A 24,724-nucleotide genomic window follows, 5' to 3' on the forward strand; every position below is an offset into this window, starting at 1 on the left:
GGGTGGCTGATGGGCATTCTGCAAGGCATCTTACAGACAGGAATGCTGGTACTACTAATGTATGTAGCTGCCAGGATTGGTATATTTGCCATGATGAAAATATGGAAGGTGACACGGAAGATCAAGCTTTACTAGCCTGCAAAATATTATAGGGAAAATTATCATTAGGGAAAAAGTATTGAACACGCTTACTGAAATGTAACACTGTGTGCAAAACCTTTGTTGCGGATGACAGCTTTAAGACGCCTCCTGTATGGAGAAACAAGTCGCAGGCATTGCTCAGGTGGGATTTTGGCCTATACTTACACACAAAGACTCGTCACAACCTGGAACTTCTGTGGCTTCTTCTATGACCTCTGAACTTTAGTTCCTTCCATACATTTCCTATAGGATTCAGGTCCGGTGATCGGCTCGGCCATTCTAGCAGCTATATTTTCTTTCTCTGAAACCAATTGAGTTTCCTTGGCAGTGTGTTCAGGATCATTGCCTTGCTGAAATGACCAACCTTGTTTCTTCATCATCCTTGTAGATGGCAGCAGATTTTTATCAGGAATGTCTCGGTATATTCGTCCATTCATCCTTCAATTATATGAAGTTTGCCAGTAACTTAGGCTGAAAAACCTACACCACACCATGATGTTCCCACCTCCAGACTTCACTGTTGGTATGGTGTTTTGGGGGTGACATGCAGTGCCTTTTGACCTGTGCCTTTTGCTCGGTGTGTATTATTGCATCCAAAGAGTTGAACTTTGGTCTCATCCGACCAGTCTTTATTCTATCAGTATTTCACAGGCTTGTCTAAATGTTGCTGAGTAATCTATAGACCCGCTGTAACATGCTTTTTGTTTAGCAATGGAGTCTTGTGTGGTGAGCGTGCATACAGGCTATAAAGGTTGAGTGGTGAGCGTGCATACAGGACATGGAGGTTGTGTGGTGAGCGTGCATACAGGACATGGAGGTTGTGTGGTGAGCGTGCATACAGGACATGGATGTTGGGTGGTGGGCGTGCATACAGGCCATGGAGGTTGTGAGGTGGGCGTGCATACAGGACATGCAGGTTATGTGGTGGGCGTGCATACAGGCCATGGAGGTTGTGAGGTGGGCGTGCATACAGGACATGCAGGTTATGTGGTGGGCGTGCATACAGGCCATAGAGGTTGTTTGGTGAGTGTGCATACAGGCCATGGGGGTTGTGTGGTGAGCGTGCATACAGGCCATGGATGTTGTGTGGTGAGTGTGCATCCAGGCCATTGAGGTTGTGTGGTGAGCGTGCATACAGGACATGGATGTTCGGTGGTGGGCGTGCATACAGGCCATGGAGGTTGTGAGGTGGGCGTTCATACAGGACATGCAGGTTATGTGGTGGGCGTGCATACAGGCCATGGAGGTTGTGAGGTGGGCGTGCATACAGGACATGCAGGTTATGTGGTTGGCGTGCATATAGGCCATGGAGGTTGTGAGGTGGGCGTGCATACAGGACATGCAGGTTATGTGGTGGGCGTGCATACAGGCCATAGAGGTTGTTTGGTGAGCGTGCATACAGGCCATGGGGGTTGTGTGGTGAGCGTGCATACAGGCCATGGATGTTGTGTGGTGAGCGTGCATACAGGCCATGGAGGTTGTGTGGTGGGCGTGCATACAAGCCACAGAGGTTGTGAGGTGAGTGTGCATACAGGCCATGGGGGTTGTGTGGTGAGCGTGCATACAGGCCATGGATGTTGTATGGTGAGCGTGCATACAGGCCATGGAGGTTGTGTGGTGAGCGTGCATACAGGCCATGGATGTTGTGTGGTGAGCGTGCATACAGGACATGGAGGTTGTGTGGTGAGCATGCATACAGGCCATGGGGGTTGTGTGGTGAGCATGCATACAGGCCATGTAGGTTGTGTGGTGAGCATGCATCCAGGCCATGGAGGTTGTGTGGTGAGCGTGCATACAGGACATGGAGGTTGTGCGGTGGGCTTGCATCCAGACCATGGAAGTTGTGTGGTGAGCGTGCATACAGGACATGGAAGTTGTGTGGTGGGCGTGCATACAGGCCATAGAGGTTGTGTGGTGAGCATGCATGCAGGCCATGGGGGTTGTGTGGTGGGCGTGCATACAGGCCATGGATGTTGTGTGGTGAGCATGCATGCAGGCCATGGGGGTTGTGTGGTGAGCATGCATGCAGGCCATGGGGGTTGTGTGGTGGGCGTGCATACAGGCCATAGAGGTTGTGTGGTGAGCATGCATGCAGGCCATGGGGGTTGTGTGGTGAGCATGCATCCAGGCCATTGAGGTTGTGTGGTGAGCGTGCATACAGGACATGGATGTTGGGTGGTGGGCGTGCATACAGGCCATGGAGGTTGTGAGGTGGGCGTTCATACAGGACATGCAGGTTATGTGGTGGGCGTGCATACAGGCCATGGAGGTTGTGAGGTGGGCGTGCATACAGGACATGCAGGTTATGTGGTTGGCGTGCATATAGGCCATGGAGGTTGTGAGGTGGGCGTGCATACAGGACATGCAGGTTATGTGGTGGGCGTGCATACAGGCCATAGAGGTTGTTTGGTGAGCGTGCATACAGGCCATGGGGGTTGTGTGGTGAGCGTGCATACAGGCCATGGATGTTGTGTGGTGAGCGTGCATACAGGCCATGGAGGTTGTGTGGTGGGCGTGCATACAAGCCACAGAGGTTGTGAGGTGAGTGTGCATACAGGCCATGGGGGTTGTGTGGTGAGCGTGCATACAGGCCATGGATGTTGTATGGTGAGCGTGCATACAGGCCATGGAGGTTGTGTGGTGAGCGTGCATACAGGCCATGGATGTTGTGTGGTGAGCGTGCATACAGGACATGGAGGTTGTGTGGTGAGCATGCATACAGGCCATGGGGGTTGTGTGGTGAGCATGCATACAGGCCATGTAGGTTGTGTGGTGAGCATGCATCCAGGCCATGGAGGTTGTGTGGTGAGCGTGCATACAGGACATGGAGGTTGTGCGGTGGGCTTGCATCCAGACCATGGAAGTTGTGTGGTGAGCGTGCATACAGGACATGGAAGTTGTGTGGTGGGCGTGCATACAGGCCATAGAGGTTGTTTGGTGAGCATGCATACAGGCCAAATAAGGTTGTGTGGTGGGCATGCATACAGGCCACAGAGGTTGTGTGGTGAGCATGCATGCAGGCCATGGGGGTTGTGTGGTGAGCGTGCATACAGGCCATGGATGTTGTGTGGTGAGCGTGCATACAGGCCATGGAGGTTGTGTGGTGGGCGTGCATACAGGCCATGGAGGTTGTGTGGTGAGCGTGCATATGCAGCGCCCCAGAGTCCTGGTCGTTGCAGTACTGTGGCTCCGCCACTATGGGGAGCTATGGTGCGTCCGATGGCACTGAAGGAGTTCATCTGATCAGGTATCACAGACACCAATACATTTCACAGTCGGGCCTCCGGGGGGAGCTAAGGGTGCTATTCATTAGGCCACTCCCCACCATAGTGGGTAAACTGGGGGTCAGGCAGGAAGTTAGATCAGAAAGCTGACTGGGTTGGAACCAGGCAACACCTTGTGGCAGAGGGTGTTGTAGGGGAAGATACAGTAGGGTCTCTGTCAGGGGTGGGATCCTGACAGAGGCTTGGCAACGAGAACGAACGTAACGGGACCGTGCCTGCTCCGGGTAGCGGCGGTGCCCAAGAAAGGATTAGAAGAGAGATAGATTGTGCTGAGTGAGAAACGGGATCACGCAAAGGAGAATACCAGTAGGAGTCGTGCTGTAAGACCGAAGCAACATCCTACTGAGGCGCACTACCGGTGGCCGGAACGCCGAGGGAGTAGAATAACATTCAGCTTCAAGCCATACTCCAAACAGCGGCAGGGCAGTCAGTCTCAGGCGGGCTGTCTAACTCAAATCACCTATGAAGTCTTGGGAGGCAATTGCGGGAGAGGGGCGTCTCTAGGGTCCCGGAAGAACTCCAGGCCTACCCGTCAAACGGGTGCCGTTCCTACCCGAACCTCAGGGAGGGACGGAAGATTAGCAGAACATCATCTAGTCGAGTTGTGAGGGAACATCAGAAACAGACACAACAGTTGTGGGGTACTTTCCGTAAGCACAGCAGGGAAGGACTACAACACATAGCGCTAGGGGGAAGGCACAGATTTCCTCCTGTGAAGACAACTCTGGAAGTGTCATTGGACCGGCCGGACTTGCGCAGCCTGGTGAGCCGTATTCTGGACTGAGGACCCAGAGATCTTCAGTAAAGAGGTAAAGAGACTGCAACCTGGTGTCCTCATTATTTACCGCGACCTGCACCCCACAACTGCACCGCTACACCACCGTTACTGCACCATCATCATCACTTATTGCACCGGACGTCCCCCACTGACAGACAGGGCCACGGACCGGGTCTAGCCACCGTGACAACCCCAGGACTGAGACCCAGAGGCCCGGCTCCGGGTACCCCTAGGCCCTGTGGCGGTGTGGGGGCGCTCCACATACAGGCCATGGAGGTTGTGTGGTGGGCGTGCATACAGGCCATGGATGTTGTGTGGTGAGCGTGCATACAGGCCATGGAGGTTGTGTGGTGAGCGTGCATACAGGCCATGGAGGTTGTGTGGTGGGCGTGCATACAGGCCATGGAGGTTGTGTGGTGAGCGTGCATCCAGGCCATGGAGGTTTAGTGGTGACTGCATACAGGACATGGAGGTTGTGTGGTGAGTGTGCATACAGGACATGGAGGTTGTGTGGTGAGTGTGCATACAGGACATGGAGGTTGAGTGCATTACTTATAGTTTTCTGTGAAACAATTTTACCTGCTGATTCCAGGTCTTTCTGTAGTTCTCCACAGGTGGTCCTTGGCTCTTAGACAACTCTTCTGATAATTATTTTCAATCCTGTGCATGAATCTTGCAGGAAGCACCTAGTCGTCGTCAGCTTATGGTGAAATCTTGCAGGGAGCACCTGGTTGTGGTCAGCTTATGGTAAAATCTTGTGGGGAGCACCCAGTCGTCGTCAGCTTATGGTAAAATCTTGTGGGGAGCACCCAGTCGTCGTCAGCTTATGGTGAAATCTTTCGGGGAGCACCTGGTCGTGGCTGGTTTATGGTGAAATCTTGCGGGGAGCACCTGGTTGTGGTCAGCTTATGGTGAAATCTTGCAGGGATCACCCAGTCGTGGTTAGCTTATGGTGAAATCTTGCCGGGAGCACCTGGTCGTCGCCGGTTTATGGTGAAATCTTGCGGGGAGCACCTGATCGTGGCCAGTTTATGGTGAAGTGATGTTATTTCCACTTCTGGATTATGGCCCCAGCAGCGCACACTGGAGTCTTCAGTAGTTTAGAAATTATTTTGTAACCAGTGTCATCAGTAGGTTTTGCAACAATAAGGTTGTGAAGGTCTTGAGAGAGCTCACTGGTTTTCGCTATCATGAAATGTTTCCTGTGTGGCCCCATGGTAATAAGACGCCTTTTTATCAGCCATCAGGTGACTCAGCTGATATTATTTGTCACTAAGTAGCAGGATTGCTTCCTAATTACTAATAGATCTCAGAAGGTGTCAAGACTTTCCAGGGCTTTTTGCTCCTCTCTTTCTTCATATGTTCAGCACTTGATCCCGGTGTAATTTCTCATCAGAAATAGATTTACTTAGAAAATTGGTGACGAGTTCAATACTTATTTCACCCTCTGCATATGATGAGTTACAGACAAGATGTCCGTCTGTGTCCAGACTGTCTTTTCATGGAGAAGTAGCTGAGGGATAAATTGTAGATCATAAAGAAGGACAGTGTGTAGGTTTTGCTGATTTTGAGCACGGTGTTAGCCTCGTGCCGTAGGTGTCAGTTACTGGACTACATCCTCGCTGCAGTTATGTTATAGCTTTCATGGTGTCGCTGTCAGTTTCTTCCTTTTCTATGTGGGTAATATAACGCACGCTTGTCTTAGGGCCCGGCAGACCGGCTTTCTACACAGACAGACGCAGGATTTCTTCTTCATCTACCCAGTGATCACCTGCTCTGATTTGTAACAACAGCGGCAACAAGCTGAGATCCCTTGTGTCTCCCCATAAAGCTCTCCACACAGAGGGGTTTCCACAACAATACAGAGACGGGCAGGGGGATATACAGAGACGGGCAGGGGGATATACAGAGACGGGCAGGGGGATATACAGAGACGGGCAGGGGGGATATACAGAGACGGGCAGGGGGATATACAGAGACGGGCAGGGGGATATACAGAGACAGGCAGGGGGGATATACAGAGAAAGGCAGGGGGGATATACAGAGACGGGCAGGGGGGATATACAGAGACGGGCAGGGGGGATATACAGAGACAGGCAGGGGGGATATACAGAGACGGGCAGGGGGGATATACAGAGACGGGCAGGGGGGATATACAGAGACGGGCAGGGGGGATATACAGAGACGGGCAGGGGGATATACAGAGATGGGCAGGGAGGATATACAGAGACAGGCAGGGGGGATATACAGAGACGGGCAGGGGGATATACAGAGACAGGCAGGGGGGATATACAGAGACGAGCAGGGGGATATACAGAGACGGGCAGGGAGGATATACAGAGACGGGCAGGGGGGATATACAGAGATGGGCAGGGGGATATACAGAGACGGGCAGGGGGGATATACAGAGACGAGCAGGGGGATATACAGAGACGGGCAGGGGGATATACAGAGACGGGCAGAGGGATATACAGAGACGGGCAGGGGGGATATACAGAGACGGGCAGGGGGGATATACAGAGACAGGCAGGGGGGATATACAGAGATGAGCAGGGGGATATACAGAGACGGGCAGGGGGGATATACAGAGATGAGCAGGGGGGATATACAGAGACAGGCAGGGGGGATATACAGAGAAAGGCAGGGGGGATATACAGAGACGGGCAGGGGGATATACAGAGACGGGCAGGGGGATATACAGAGACAGGCAGGGGGGATATACAGAGACGGGCAGGGGGGATATACAGAGACGGGCAGGGGGGATATACAGAGACGGGCAGGGGGGATATACAGAGACGGGCAGGGGGGAAATACAGAGACGGGCAGGGGGATATACAGAGATGGGCAGGGAGGATATACAGAGACAGGCAGGGGGGATATATAGAGACGGGCAGGGGGATATACAGAGACGGGCAGGGGGGATATACAGAGACGAGCAGGGGGATATACAGAGACAGGCAGGGGGGATATACAGAGACGGGCAGGGGGGATATACAGAGATGGGCAGGGGGGATATACAGAGATGGGCAGGGGGATATACAGAGACGGACAGGGGGGATATACAGAGATGGGCAGGGGGATATACAGAGACGGGCAGGGGGGATATACAGAGACGAGCAGGGGGATATACAGAGACGGGCAGGGGGGATATACAGAGATGAGCAGGGGGATATACAGAGACGGGCAGGGGGGATATACAGAGATGAGCAGGGGGGATATACAGAGATGGCCAGGGGGGATAAAAATAATAATAATTTTATTTATATAGCGCCAACATATTCCGCAGCGCTTTACATTATAGAGGGGGCTTGTACAGGCAATAAACATAAGGGTGAATGACCTCGGGGAGATCAAAACATCCCACACCGCGGAGACACCATCACGTGTTTCTCAACGCAGTAATCCAGAACACTGCCCCCATCCCTTGTGGGAAATATGCAAATGCATGTAGAAAAGCCGCGGAGACACCATCACGTGTTTCTCAACACAAGCAATGAATAGCCAGGTCTTTCACTGGGAAGGAACAACCACGGGAAGGGCAGCATCCAATAAAGGAAAACCACCTATGCCAAAACATGGTATCCATCCACAGACAGCTGTTTCGGGGTATTTGCCCCTCATCAGGGAGACACCGTGTTTCTGGATCACTGCGTTGAGAAACACGTGATGGTGTCTCCGCGGTGTGGGATGTTTTGATCTCCCCGAGGTCATTCATCCTTATGTTTATAGCCTTTTCACTAGGCACTGCTCCTAATAGCCAGTTTCCTACTCCACACTGATGAGGGGCAAATACCCCAAAACAGCTGTCTGTTGATGGATACCATGTTTTGGCATAGGTGGTTTTCCTTTATTGGATGCTGCCCTTCCCGTGGTTGTTCCTTCCCGGTGAAAGACCTGGCTATTCATTGCTTGCATTGAGAAACACGTGATGGTGTCTCCGCGGCTTTTCTACATGCATTTGTACAGGCAATAGACATTACAGCATAACAATAATCACAGATCAAAACAGATACCAAGAGGAATGAGGGTCCTGCTGCTCACAAGCTACAATCTATGAGGAAAAGGGGAGACACGAGAGGTGGATGGTGACAATTGCTTTCGTTGTTCGGACCAGCCATAGTGTAAGGCTCGGGTGTTCATGTAAAGCTGCATGAACCAGTTATCAGCCTAAGTATGTAGCAGTACAGACACAGAGGCTATTAACTGCATAAAGTGTATGAGAACATGATGGGAGGAACCTGATTATGTGTTTTTTTTTTTTTAATGGGCCACACAGGGATAGTTAGGTTAATGCGTTGAGGCGGTAGGCCAGTCTGAACAAATGCGTGTTTAGGGCACGCTAAAAACTGTGGGGATTGGGGATTAATCTTATTAACCTAGGTAGTGCATTCCAAAGAATTGGCGCAGCACGTGAAAAGTTTTGGAGACGGGAGTGGGAGGTTCTGATTATTGAGGATGCTAACCTGAGGTCATTAGCAGAGCGGAGGGCACGGGTAGGGTGGTAGGCTGAGACCAGAGGGACCATGTAGGGTGGTGCTGAGCCATGGAGTGCTTTGTGAATGAGGGTAATAGTTTTGTACTGGATTCTGGAGTGGATGGGTAACCAGTGTAATGACTGGCACAGGGTAGAGGCATCGGTGTAACGGTTGGTGAGGAATATGATCCTGGCTGCAGCATTCAGGATAGATTGGAGCGGGGAGAGTTTGGTAAGAGGGAGGCCGATTAAGAGAGAGTTACAATAGTCAAGACGAGAATGAATAAGAGAAACAGTAAGAGTTTTTGCAGTGTCGAAAGTAAGAAAAGGGCAAATTCTAGAAATGTTTTTGAGATGCAGATAAGAGCGAGCCAATGATCGGATATGGGGGGTGAAGGAAAGCTCGGAATCAAGTATGACCCCAAGGCAGTGGACATGTTGCTTGGGAGTAATGGTGGAACCACACACGGAGATGGCAATGTCAGGCAAAGGTAGGTTAGTAGAGGGAGAGAACACGAGGAGTTCAGTTTTAGACAGGTTCAGTTTCAGATAGAGGGAGGACATGATGTTAGAGACAGCGGTAAGACAATCACTGGTGTTTTCTAAAAAGGCAGCCGTGATATCAGGAGAAGAGGTGTATAATTGGGTGTCGTCAGCATAGAGATGGTACTGGAAACCAAATCTACTGATTGTCCAATAGGGGCAGTATACAAATAGAAGAGGAGGGGGCCTAGGACTGATCCTTGAGGAACCCCAACAGTAAGGGGAAGGTGAGAGGAGGAGGAACCAGCAAAAGATACAGTGAAGGAGCGGTCAGAGAGATAGGAGGAGAACCAGGAGAGAAAGGTGTCCTTGAGGCCGATGGAGCGGAGCATAGTGAGGAGGAGCTGATGATCCACAGTGTCGAATGCTGCGGAGAGATCCAAGAGAATTAGCATGGAGTAGTGACCATTAGATTTAGCTGTTAGTAGGTCATTAGAGACTTTAGTGAGGGCAGTTTCAGTAGAGTGTAAAGAGCGGAAGCCAGATTGAAGAGGGTCGAGAAGAGAGTTATCTGAGAGATAGCGGGTAAGACGGGAGTGGACCAGGCGTTCGAAGAGTTTAGAGATGAAGGGGAGATTAGAGACAGGTCTATAATTAGCAGCACAATTTTGGTCGAGGGAGGGTTTTTTAAGTAATGGATGTATGATGGCATGCTTAAATGAGGAGGGAAAAATACCGGAAGTGAGAGAAAGGTTGAATATTTTTGTTAGGTGAGAGGTGACAGCCGGGGAAAGGGACTGGAGGAGATGTGACGGAATGGGGTCACTGGTGCAAGTGGTCGGGCGAGAAGATGCAAGGAGCCTGATTACTTCTTCTTCTGTAACTGGTTCAAAGTCAGAGAGTGAACTAGATGCAGTGGGGGAGGGAGGACAGTGCATGGTATGAGGGGATTGGGAGATAATTTCCTGTCGAATATGGTAAATTTTTTATTTGTAGTCGGCCAGATCGTCAGCGCAGAGATCCGTGGTTGGGGCCTGCACTCTTGGGTTGAGTAGGGACTGGAAAGTGTCAAAGAGACGTTTCGGGTTATTGGACAGTGAGGTGATAAGGGTGTTAAAATACTTATAATGGATGAAATCTTCGGGTAGATTAGATTTTCTCCACAGACGTTCGGCGCACCTTGAGCACCACTGTAGGAAACGTGTTTCCATCATGTGCCAAGGTTGTCGCAGTCTGTGCCGAGTTGTCCTATGTATAGGAGGTGCAATTTCATCCAGGGCACTTTGCAGGGTTTCATTGTAATGCTTCAGAGCAGAATCAGGACATGAGATGGAGGAGATTGGGGCCAGTGAGGACTGCAGGTTCTGCATAAGTTTCTGGGTGTTAATGGCCTGTATATTTCTATATCTGTGGAAAGTAGGGGTGACCTGAGAGGGGTGGCAGTTCTTGATAGAGAATGAAAGAAGGTTGTGGTCAGAGAGCGGGAGAGGGGAGTTTGTGAAATCATCCACTGAGCAAAGCCGGGAGAAGACCAAGTCAAGGGAGTTTCCGTCTTCATGCGTTGGAGAGTTACTATGCTGCGAGAGGCTGAAAGAGGAGGTTAGAGATAAAAGGTGAGAAGCAGATGGGGAGAAGCAATGGGGATGTTGAAATCACCCATGATAAGGGAGGGGGTGTCACAGGAGAGAAAGTGTGTAAGGCAGGTGGCATATATACATAGACGGGCAGGGGGGATATACAGAGACGGGCAGGGGGATATAAATAGATGGGCGGGGGGATATACAGAAACGGGCGGGGGTATATACAGAGACGGGCAGGGGGGATATACAGAGACGGGCAGGGGGGATATACAGAGACGGGCAGGGGGGATATACAGAGACGTGCAGGGGGATATACAGAGACCGGCAGGGGGGATATACAGAGACGGGCAGGGGGATATACAGAGAAGAGCAGGGGGGATATACAGAGACGGGCAGGGGGATATACAGAGATGGGCAGGGGGGATATAGAGAGACGGGCAGGGGGGTATACAGAGAAGGGCAGGGGGGATATACAGAGATGGGCAGGGGGATATACAGAGACGAGCAGGGGGGATATACAGAGACAGGCAGGGGGATATACAGAGACAGGCAGGGGGATATACAGAGAAGGGCAGGGGGGATATACAGAGACGGGCAGGGGGGATATACAGAGACGGGCAGGGGGGATATACAGAGATGGGCAGGGGGATATACAGAGAAGGGCAGGGGGGATATACAGAGACGGGCAGGGGGGATATAGAGAGACGGGCAGGGGGGTATACAGAGAAGGGCAGGGGGGATATACAGAGACGGGCAGGGGGATATACAGAGACGAGCAGGGGGGATATACAGAGACAGGCAGGGGGATATACAGAGAAGGGCAGGGGGGATATAGAGAGACGGGCAGGGGGGTATACAGAGAAGGGCAGGGGGGATATACTGAGACGGGCAGGGGGATATACAGAGACGAGCAGGGGGGATATACAGAGACAGGCAGGGGGATATACAGAGAAGGGCAGGGGGGATATACAGAGATGAGCAGGTGGATATACAGAGACGGGCAGGGGGATATACAGAGACGAGCAGGGAGGATATACAGAGACGAGCAGGGGGGATATACAGAGACAGGCAGGGGGATATACAGAGAAGGGCAGGGGGGATATACAGAGATGAGCAGGTGGATATACAGAGACGGGCAGGGGGATATACAGAGACGAGCAGGGAGGATATACAGAGACGAGCAGGGAGGATATACAGAGACAGGCAGGGGGATATACAGAGACAGGCAGGGTTACTGTTGATCGGTTTCTCAGCTCTCAGACTCAGCAGTGACTTGGAATACTATTATAGATCAGAGCGGGGGAGATACCGGGGGTCTGCGCCCCTCACCTCCCCCCCCCCCCCCCAGGGTCTTTCACCTCACCTCCCGCTGTTTCCCTCCTTCTGACTCCCCATGGGGGTCTCACTCTTGAGGTCACAGTGTGACCAGTGACGTCATCTCTCCTCTGCCTCTGATGTCTCCTCCTGTCTCTGCTGATGTCACTCAGGACTGAGATATAAGGTGCAAACACAGAGGAGGACAGAGGACTCTGCACCGCGGCAGCTCAGCCAGGTAAGAGCAGCTCCTGAAACACTCTGTACTGCTGAAAGGAATATATATATAAATATATATACTGGGGATCCTTATATCCTCTGTGCTGCTGGGGGATCCTTATATCTTCTGTGCTGCTGGGAGATCCTTATATCCTCTGTGCTGCTGGGGGATCCTTATATCCTCTGTGCTGGGAGATCCTTATATCTTCTGTGCTGCTGGGGATCCTTATATCCTCTGTGCTGTGGGGGATCCTTATATCCTCTGTGCTGCTGGGGGATCTTTATATCCTCTGTGCTGCTGGGGGATCCTTATATCTTCTGTGCTGCTGGGAGATCCTTATATCCTCTGTGCTGCTGGGGGATCCTTATATCCTCTGTGCTGCTGGGGGATCCTTATATCTTCTGTGCTGCTGGGAGATCCTTATATCCTCTGTGCTGCTGGGGGATCCTTATATCCTCTGTGCTGGGAGATCCTTATATCTTCTGTGCTGCTGGGGATCCTTATATCCTCTGTGCTGTGGGGGATCCTTATATCCTCTGTGCTGCTGGGGGATCTTTATATCCTCTGTGCTACTGGAGGATCCTTAGATCCTCTGCGCTGTTGGGGGATCCTTATATCCTCTGTGCTGCTGGGGGATCCTTATATCCTCTGTGCTGCTGGGGGATCCTTATATCCTCTGTGCTGCTGGGGATCCTTATATCCTCTGCGCTGTTGGGGGCTCCTTATATCCTCTGCGCTGCTGGGGGATCCTTATATCCTCTGTGCTGCTGGGGGATCCTTATATCCTCTGTGCTGCTGGGGGATCTTTATATCCTCTGTGCTGCTGGAGGATCCTTATATCCTCTGCGCTGTTGGGGGATCCTTATATCCTCTGCGCTGCTGGGGGATCCTTATATCCTCTGTGCTGTGGGGGATCCTTATATCCTCTGTGCTGCTGGGGGATCTTTATATCCTCTGTGCTGCTGGAGGATCCTTATATCCTCTGCGATGTTGGGGGGTCCTTATATCCTCTGTGCTGCTGGGGATCCTTATATCTTCTGTGCTGCTGGGAGATCCTTATATCCTCTGCGATGTTGGGGGATCCTTATATCCTCTGTGCTGCTGGGGATCCTTATATCTTCTGTGCTGCTGGGGATCCTTATATCCTCTGCGCTGTTGGGGGATCCTTATATCCTCTGCGCTGCTGGGGGATCCTTATATCCTCTGTGCTGTGGGGGATCCTTATATCCTCTGCGCTGCTGGGGGATCCTTATATCCTCTGTGCTGTGGGGGATCCTTATATCCTCTGTGCTGCTGGAGGATCCTTATATCCTCTGCGATGTTGGGGGATCCTTATATCCTCTGTGCTGCTGGGGATCCTTATATCTTCTGTGCTGCTGGGAGATCCTTATATCCTCTGTGCTGTGGGGGATCTTTATATCCTCTGTGCTGCTGGAGGATCCTTATATCCTCTGTGCTTCTGGGGGATCCTTATATCCTCTGCAATGTTGGGGGATCCTTATATCCTCTGTGCTGCTGAGAGATCTTTATATCCTCTGTGCTGTGGGGGATCCTTATATCCTCTGTGCTGCTGGGGGATCCTTATATCCTCTGTGCTGCTGGGGATCCTTATATCTTCTGTGCTGCTGGGGGATCCTTATATCCTCTGCGCTGCTGGGGGATCCTTATATCCTCTGTGCTGCTGGGGGATCCTTATATCCTCTGTGCTGCTGGGGGATCTTTATATCCTCTGTGCTGCTGGAGGATCCTTATATCCTCTGCGCTGTTGGGGGATCCTTATATCCTCTGCGCTGCTGGGGGATCCTTATATCCTCTGTGCTGTGGGGGATCCTTATATCCTCTGTGCTGCTGGGGGATCTTTATATCCTCTGTGCTGCTGGAGGATCCTTATATCCTCTGCGATGTTGGGGGGTCCTTATATCCTCTGTGCTGCTGGGGATCCTTATATCTTCTGTGCTGCTGGGAGATCCTTATATCCTCTGCGATGTTGGGGGATCCTTATATCCTCTGTGCTGCTGGGGATCCTTATATCTTCTGTGCTGCTGGGGATCCTTATATCCTCTGTGCTGTGGGGGATCCTTATATCCTCTGCGCTGCTGGGGGATCCTTATATCCTCTGTGCTGTGGGGGATCCTTATATCCTCTGTGCTGCTGGAGGATCCTTATATCCTCTGCGATGTTGGGGGATCCTTATATCCTCTGTGCTGCTGGGGATCCTTATATCTTCTGTGCTGCTGGGAGATCCTTATATCCTCTGTGCTGTGGGGGATCTTTATATCCTCTGTGCTGCTGGAGGATCCTTATATCCTCTGTGCTTCTGGGGGATCCTTATATCCTCTGCAATGTTGGGGGATCCTTATATCCTCTGTGCTGCTGAGAGATCTTTATATCCTCTGTGCTGTGGGGGATCCTTATATCCTCTGTGCTGCTGGGGGATCCTTATATCCTCTGTGCTGCTGGGAGATCCTTATATCCTCTGTGCTGCTGGGAGATCCTTATATCCTCTGTGCTGCTGGGGGATCCTTATATCCTCTGTGCTGCTGGGGGATCCTTATATCCTCTGTGCTGCTGGGGATCCTTATATCTTCTGTGCTGCTGGGAGATCCTTATATCCTCTGTGCTGCTGGGAGATCCTTATATCCTCTCTGCTGCTGGGGGATCCTTATATCTTCTGTGCTGCTGGGGGATCCTTATATCCTCTGTGCTGCTGGGGGATCCTTATATCCTCTGTGCTGCTGGGGATCCTTATATCTTCTGTGCTGCTGGGAGATCCTTATATCCTCTGTGCTGCTGGGAGATCCTTATATCCTCTGTGCTGCTGGGAGATCCTTATATCCTCTGTGCTGCTGGGGGATCCTTATATCCTCTGTGCTGCTGGGGGATCCTTATATGCTCTGTGCTGCTGGGGGTCCTTATATCCTCTGTGCTGCTGGGAGATCCTTATATCCTCTGTGCTGCTGGGGGATCCTTATATCCTCTGTGCTGTGGGGGATCTTTATATCCTCTGTGCTGCTGGGGGATCCTTATATCCTCTGCGCTGCTGGGGGATCCTTATATGCTCTGTGCTGCTGGGGGTCCTTATATCCTCTGTGCTGCTGGGAGATCCTTATATCCTCTGTGCTGCTGGGAGATCCTTATATCCTCTCTGCTGCTGGGGGATCCTTATATCTTCTGTGCTGCTGGGGGTCCTTATATCCTCTGTGCTGCTGGGAGATCCTTATATCCTCTGTGCTGCTGGGAGATCCTTATATCCTCTGTGCTGCTGGGGGATCTTTATATCCTCTGTGCTGCTGGAGGATCCTTATATCCTCTGTGCTTCTGGGGGATCCTTATATCCTCTGCAATGTTGGGGGATCCTTATATCCTCTGTGCTGCTGAGAGATCTTTATATCCTCTGTGCTGTGGGGGATCCTTATATGCTCTGTGCTGCTGGGGATCCTTATATCCTCTGCTGCTGGGAGATCCTTATATCCTCTGTGCTGCTGGGGGATCCTTATATCCTCTGTGCTGTGGGGGATCCTTATATCCTCTGTGCTGCTGGGGGATCCTTATATCCTCTTTGCTGCTGGGGATCCTTATATCCTCTTTGCTGCTGGGGATCCTTATATCCTCTGTGCTGCTGGGAGATCCTTATATCCTCTGTGCTGCTGGGGGATCTTTATATCCTCTGTGCTGCTGTGGGATCCTTATATCCTCTGTGCTGCTGGGGGATCCTTATATCCTCTGTGCTGTGGGGGATCCTTATATCCTCTGTGCTGCTGGGGGATCCTTATATCCTCTTTGCTGCTGGGGATCCTTATATCCTCTGTGCTGCTGGGGGATCCTTATATCCTCTGCGCTGCTGGAAGATCCTTATATCCTCTGCTGCTGGGGGATCCTTATATCCTCTGGGCTTTTGGGGGATCCTTATATCCTCTGTGCTGCTGGGAGATCCTTATATCCTCTGTGCTGCTGGGGATCCTTATATCCTCTCTGCTGCTGGGAGATCCTTATATCCTCTGTGCTGCTGGGGATCCTTATATCCTCTTTGCTGCTGGGAGATCCTTATATCCTCTGTGCTGTGGGGGATCCTTATATCTTCTGTGCTGCTGGGGATCCTTATATCGTCTGCTCTGCTGGGAGATCCTTATATCCTCTGTGCTGCTGGGGGATCCTTATATCCTCTGCGCTGTTGGGGGATCCTTATATCCTCTGCGCTGCTGGGGGATCCTTATATCCTCTGTGCTGCTGGGGGATCCTTATATCCTCTGGGCTGCTGGGGGATCCTTATATCCTCTGTGCTGTGGGGGATCCTTATATCCTCTGTGCTGCTGGGGGATCCTTATATCCTCTGCGCTGCTGGGGGATCCTTATATCCTCTGTGCTGCTGGGGGATCTTTATATCCTCTGTGCTGCGGGAGGATCCTTAGATCCTCTGCGCTGCTGGGGGATCCTTATATCCTCTGTGCTGTGGGGGATCCTTATATCCTCTGTGCTGCTGGGGGATCTTTATATCCTCTGTGCTACTGGAGGATCCTTAGATCCTCTGCGCTGTTGGGGGATCCTTATATCCTCTGTGCTGCTGGGGGATCCTTATATCCTCTGTGCCGCTGGGAGATCCTTATATCCTCTGTGCTGCTGGGAGATCCTTATATCATCTGTGCTGCTGGGAGATCCTTATATCCTCTGTGCCTCTTTAGATAATTACTGATAATCCTGATCTCTTTAGATTATTACTGATAATCCTGAGATATCTATAGATTATTACTGATAATCCTGAGCTCGCTATAGATTATTACTAATAATCCTGATCTCTCTATAGATTATTACTGATATTCCTGAGCTCTCTATAGATTATTACTGATAATCCTGAGCTCGCTATAGATTATTACTGATAATCCTGATCTCTATAGATTATTACTGATAATCCTGAGCTCTATAGAATATTGATGATATTCCTGAGCTCTCTATAGATTATTACTGATAATCCTGAGATCTCTATAGATTATTACTGATAATCCTGATCTCTATAGATTATTACTGATAATCCTGATGTCTCTATAGATTATTGCTGATAATCCTGATGTCTCTATAGATTATTACTGCTAATCCTGAGATCTCTATAGATTATTACTGATAATCCTGAGCTCTATAGATTATTACTGATAATCCTGATGTCTCTATAGATTATTACTGCTAATCCTGAGATCTCTATAGATTATTACTGATAATCCTGAGCTCTCTATAGATTATTACTGATAATCCTGAGCTCTCTATAGATTATTACTGATAATCCTGATCTCCATAGATTATTGCTGATATTCCTGAGCTCTCTATAGAATATTACTGATAATCCTGAGATCTCTATAGATTATTACTGATAATCCTGATCTCCATAGATTATTGCTGATATTCCTGAGCTCTCTATAGATTATTACTGATAATCCTGAGATCTCTATAGATTATTACTGATAATCCTGATCTCTATAGATTATTACTGATAATCCTGAGCTCTCTATAGATTATTACTGATAATCCTGATCTCTATAGATTATTACTGATAATCCTGAGATATCTATAGATTATTACTGATAATCCTGATCTCCATAGATTTTTGCTGATATTCCTGTGCTCTCTATAGATTATTACTGATAATCCTGAGCTCTCTATAGATTATTACTGATAATCCTGATCTCTTTAGATTATTACTGATAATCCTGAGCTCTCTATAGATTATTACTGATAATCCTGATCTCTATAGATTATTACTGATAATCCTGAGATATCTATAGATTATTACTGATAATCCTGATCTCCATAGATTATTGCTGATATTCCTGAGCTCTCTATAGATTATTACTGATAATCCTGAGATCTCTATAGATTATTACTGATAATCCTGATCTCTATAGATTATTACTGATAATCCTGATGTCTCTATAGATTATTACTGATAATCCTGATGTCTCTATAGATTATTACTGCTAATCCTGAGATCTCTATAGATTATTACTGATAATCCTGAGCTCTCTATAGATTATTACTGATAATCCTGAGCTCTCTATAGATTATTACTGATAATCCTGATCTCCATAGATTATTGCTGATATTCCTGAGCTCTCTATAGAATATTACTGATAATCCTGAGATCTCTATAGATTATTACTGATAATCCTGATCTCCATAGATTATTGCTGATATTCCTGAGCTCTCTATAGATTATTACTGATAATCCTGAGATCTCTATAGATTATTACTGATAATCCTGATCTCTATAGATTATTACTGATAATCCTGAGCTCTCTATAGATTATTACTGATAATCCTGATCTCTATAGATTATTACTGATAATCCTGAGATATCTATAGATTATTACTGATAATCCTGATCTCCATAGATTTTTGCTGATATTCCTGTGCTCTCTATAGATTATTACTGATAATCCTGAGCTCTCTATAGATTATTACTGATAATCCTGATCTCTTTAGATTATTACTGATAATCCTGAGCTCTCTATAGATTATTACTGATAATCCTGATCTCTATAGATTATTACTGATAATCCTGAGATATCTATAGATTATTACTGATAATCCTGATCTCCATAGATTTTTGCTGATATTCCTGTGCTCTCTATAGATTATTACTGATAATCCTGAGCTCTCTATAGATTATTACTGATAATCCTGATCTCTTTAGATTATTACTGATAATCCTGAGCTCTCTATAGATTATTACTGATAATCCTGATCTCTATAGATTATTACTGATAATCCTGAGATCTCTATAGATTATTACTGCTAATCCTGAGATCTCTATAGATTATTACTGATAATCCTGAGCTCTCTATATATTATTACTGATAATCCTGAGCTCTCTATAGATTATTACTGATAATCCTGATCTCCATAGATTATTGCTGATATTCCTGAGCTCTCTATAGATTATTACTGATAATCCTGAGCTCTCTATAGATTATTGCTGATATTCCTGAGCTCTCTATAGATTATTACTGATAATCCTGAGATCTCTATAGATTATTACTGATAATCCTGATCTCTATAGATTATTACTGATAATCCTGATGTCTCTATAGATTATTACTGATAATCCTGAGCTCTCTATAGATTATTACTGATAATCCTGAGCTCTATAGAATATTGCTGATATTCCTGATATCTATAGATTATTACTGATAATCCTGAGCTCTCTATAGATTATTACTGATAATCCTGATCTCTGTAGATTATTACTGATAATCCTGATCTCTATAGATTATTGCTGATAATCCTGAGCTCTCTATAAATTATTACTGATAATCCTGAGCTCTCTATAGATTATTACTGATAATCCGATCTCCATAGATTATTGCTGATAATCCTGAGATCTCTATAGATTATTACTGATAATCCTGAGCTCGCTATAGATTATTACTGATAATCCTGAGCCCTCTATAGATTATTACTGATAATCCTGATGTCTCTATAGATTATTACTGATAAACCTGATCTCTATAGATTATTACTGATAATCCTGAGCTCTCTATAGATTCTTACTGATAATCCTGAGATCTCTATGGATTATTACTGATAATCCTGATGTCCCTATAGATTATTACTGATAATCCTGAGATCTCTATAGATTATTACTGATAATCCTGAGCTCTCTATAGATTATTACTGATAATCCTGAGCTCTCTATAGATTATTACTGATAATCCGATCTCCATAGATTATTGCTGATAATCCTGAGATCTCTATAGATTATTACTGATAATCCTGAGCTCGCTATAGATTATTACTGATAATCCTGAGCCCTCTATAGATTATTACTGATAATCCTGATGTCTCTATAGATTATTACTGATAATCCTGAGCTCTCTATAGATTCTTACTGATAATCCTGAGATCTCTATAGATTATTACTGATAATCCTGATGTCCCTATAGATTATTACTGATAATCCTGAGCTCTCTATAGATTATTACTAATAATCTTGAGCTCTTTATAGATTATTACTGATAATCCTGAGCTCTCTATAGATTATTACTAATAATCCTGAGCTCTCTATAGATTATTACTGATAATCCTGAGCTCTCTATAGATTATTACTGCTAATCCTGAGATCTCTATATATTATTACTGATAATCCTGAGCTCTCTATAGATTATTACTGATAATCCTGATCTCTATAGATTATTACTGATAATCCTGAGCTCTCTATAGATTATTACTGATAATCCTGATCTCTATAGATTATTACTGATAATCCTGAGCTCTCTATAGATTATTACTGATAATCTTGAGCTCTCTATAGATTATTACTGATAATCCTGAGCTCTCTATAGATTATTACTAATAATCCTGAGCTTTCTATAGATTATTACTGATAATCCTGGTCTCCATAGATTATTGCTGATAATCCTGAGCTCTCTATAGAATATTACTGATAATCCTGAGATTTCTATAGATTATTACTGATAATCCTGAGCTCTCTATAGATTATTACTGATAATCCTGAGCTCCCTATAGATAATTACTGATAATCCTGAACTCCCAATAGATTATTACTGATAATCCTGAGCTCTCTATAGATTATTGCAGATAATCCTGATCTTTCTATAGATTATTACGGATAATCCTGAGATCTCTATAGATTATTACTGATAATCCTGATATCTCTATAGATAATTACTGATAATCCTGAGATATCTATAGATTATTACTGATAATCCTGATCTCCATAGATTATTGCTGATATTCCTGAGCTCTCTATAGATTATTACTGATAATCCTGAGATCTCTATAGATTATTACTGATAATCCTGATCTCTATAGATTATTACTGATAATCCTGATGTCTCTATAGATTATTACTGATAATCCTGAGCTCTCTATAGATTATTACTGATAATCCTGAGCTCTATAGAATATTGCTGATATTCCTGATATCTATAGATTATTACTGATAATCCTGAGCTCTCTATAGATTATTACTGATAATCCTGATCTCTGTAGATTATTACTGATAATCCTGATCTCTATAGATTATTGCTGATAATCCTGAGCTCTCTATAGATTATTACTGATAATCCTGAGATCTCTATAGATTATTACTGATAATCCTGAGATCTCTATAGATTATTACTGATAATCCTGAGCTCTCTATAGATTATTACTGATAATCCTGATCTCTATAGATTATTACTGATAATCCTGATCTCTATAGATTATTACTGATAATCCTGAGCTCTCTATAGATTATTAATAATAATCCTGAGCTCTCTATAGATTATTACTGATAATCCTGAGCTCTCTATAGATTATTACTGATAATCCGATCTCCATAGATTATTGCTGATAATCCTGAGATCTCTATAGATTATTACTGATAATCCTGAGCTCACTATAGATTATTACTGATAATCCTGAGCCCTCTATAGATTATTACTGATAATCCTGATGTCTCTATAGATTATTACTGATAAACCTGATCTCTATAGATTATTACTGATAATCCTGAGCTCTCTATAGATTCTTACTGATAATCCTGAGATCTCTATAGATTATTACTGATAATCCTGATGTCCCTATAGATTATTACTGATAATCCTGAGCTCTCTATAGATTATTACTAATAATCCTGAGCTCTTTATAGATTATTACTGATAATCCTGAGCTCTCTATAGATTATTACTAATAATCCTGAGCTCTCTATAGATTATTACTGATAATCCTGAGCTCTCTATAGATTATTACTGCTAATCCTGAGATCTCTATAGATTATTACTGACAATCCTGAGCTCTCTATAGATTATTACTGATAATCCTGATCTCTATAGATTATTACTGATAATCCTGAGATCTCTATATATTATTACTGATAATCCTGAGGTCTCTATAGATTATTACTGATAATCCTGAGCTCTCTATAGATTATTACTGATAATCCTGAGCTCTCTATAGATTATTACTAATAATCCTGAGCTTTCTATAGATTATTACTGATAATCCTGGTCTCCATAGATTATTGCTGATAATCCTGAGCTCTCTATAGAATATTACTGATAATCCTGAGATTTCTATAGATTATTACTGATAATCCTGAGCTCTCTATAGATTATTACTGATAATCCTGAGCTCCCTATAGATAATTACTGATAATCCTGAACTCCCAATAGATTATTACTGATAATCCTGAGCTCTCTATAGATTATTGCAGATAATCCTGATCTTTCTATAGATTATTACGGATAATCCTGAGATCTCTATAGATTATTACTGATAATCCTGATATCTCTATAGATAATTACTGATAATCCTGAGATATCTATAGATTATTACTGATAATCCTGATCTCCATAGATTATTGCTGATATTCCTGAGCTCTCTATAGATTATTACTGATAATCCTGAGATCTCTATAGATTATTACTGATAATCCTGATCTCTATAGATTATTACTGATAATCCTGATGTCTCTATAGATTATTACTGATAATCCTGAGCTCTCTATAGATTATTACTGATAATCCTGAGCTCTATAGAATATTGCTGATATTCCTGATATCTATAGATTATTACTGATAATCCTGAGCTCTCTATAGATTATTACTGATAATCCTGATCTCTGTAGATTATTACTGATAATCCTGATCTCTATAGATTATTGCTGATAATCCTGAGCTCTCTATAGATTATTACTGATAATCCTGAGATCTCTATAGATTATTACTGATAATCCTGAGATCTCTATAGATTATTACTGATAATCCTGAGCTCTCTATAGATTATTACTGATAATCCTGATCTCTATAGATTATTACTGATAATCCTGATCTCTATAGATTATTACTGATAATCCTGAGCTCTCTATAGATTATTAATAATAATCCTGAGCTCTCTATAGATTATTACTGATAATCCTGAGCTCTCTATAGATTATTACTGATAATCCGATCTCCATAGATTATTGCTGATAATCCTGAGATCTCTATAGATTATTACTGATAATCCTGAGCTCACTATAGATTATTACTGATAATCCTGAGCCCTCTATAGATTATTACTGATAATCCTGATGTCTCTATAGATTATTACTGATAAACCTGATCTCTATAGATTATTACTGATAATCCTGAGCTCTCTATAGATTCTTACTGATAATCCTGAGATCTCTATAGATTATTACTGATAATCCTGATGTCCCTATAGATTATTACTGATAATCCTGAGCTCTCTATAGATTATTACTAATAATCCTGAGCTCTTTATAGATTATTACTGATAATCCTGAGCTCTCTATAGATTATTACTAATAATCCTGAGCTCTCTATAGATTATTACTGATAATCCTGAGCTCTCTATAGATTATTACTGCTAATCCTGAGATCTCTATAGATTATTACTGACAATCCTGAGCTCTCTATAGATTATTACTGATAATCCTGATCTCTATAGATTATTACTGATAATCCTGAGATCTCTATATATTATTACTGATAATCCTGAGGTCTCTATAGATTATTACTGATAATCCTGAGCTCTCTATAGATTATTACTGATAATCCTGAGCTCTCTATAGATTATTACTAATAATCCTGAGCTTTCTATAGATTATTACTGATAATCCTGGTCTCCATAGATTATTGCTGATAATCCTGAGCTCTCTATAGAATATTACTGATAATCCTGAGATTTCTATAGATTATTACTGATAATCCTGAGCTCTCTATAGATTATTACTGATAATCCTGAGCTCCCTATAGATAATTACTGATAATCCTGAGCTCCCAATAGATTATTACTGATAATCCTGAGCACTCTATAGATTATTGCAGATAATCCTGATCTTTCTATAGATTATTACTGATAATCCTGAGATCTCTATAGAATATTACTGATAATCCTAATATCTCTATAGATTATTACTGATAATCCTGATCTCTATAGATTATTACTGATGATCCTGAGATCTCTATAGATTATTACTGATAATCCTGATATCTCTATAGATTATTACTGATAATCCTGATCTCTATAGATTATTACTGATAATCCTGATCTCTCTATAGATTATTACTGATAATCCTGAGATCTCTATAGATTATTACTGATAATCTTGAGCTAGCTATAGATTATTACGGATAATCCTGATCTCTATAGATTATTACTGATAATCCTGAGCTCTCTATAGATTATTACTGATAATCCTGAGCTCTGTATAGATTATTACTGATAATCCTGATCTCTCTATAGATTATTTCTGATAATCCTGAGTTCTCTATAGATTATTACTGATGATCCTGAGATCTCTATAGATTATTACTGATAATCCTGATCTCTATAGATTATTACTGATAATCCTGAGATCTCTATAGATTATTACTGATAATCCTGAGATCTCTATAGATTATTACTGATAATCCTGAGATCTCTATAGATTATTACTGATAATCCTGTGCTCTCTAT

General features: G+C 45.0%; 1 protein-coding gene across 4 annotated transcripts in view; it reads left to right on the forward strand.

Moving 5' to 3' along the window:
• The window catches only part of UCN (urocortin), a 53,517-nt gene that overhangs the window by 23,559 nt on the left and 5,234 nt on the right, over positions 1-24,724 (forward strand). The window contains exon 1 of one of the 4 annotated variants that reach the window (XM_077293122.1): positions 12,275-12,292. The exons of the other annotated variants lie outside the window; for them this stretch is intronic. The gene's annotated coding sequence lies outside the window, so the exon portion shown is untranslated. Of the gene's footprint in view, positions 1-12,274; positions 12,293-24,724 lie in introns of those variants that run through there. 4 annotated transcript variants of the gene reach the window in all.

Source organism: Ranitomeya variabilis, chromosome 2, assembly GCF_051348905.1.
Source record: "Ranitomeya variabilis isolate aRanVar5 chromosome 2, aRanVar5.hap1, whole genome shotgun sequence".
NCBI lineage: Eukaryota > Metazoa > Chordata > Amphibia > Anura > Dendrobatidae > Ranitomeya > Ranitomeya variabilis.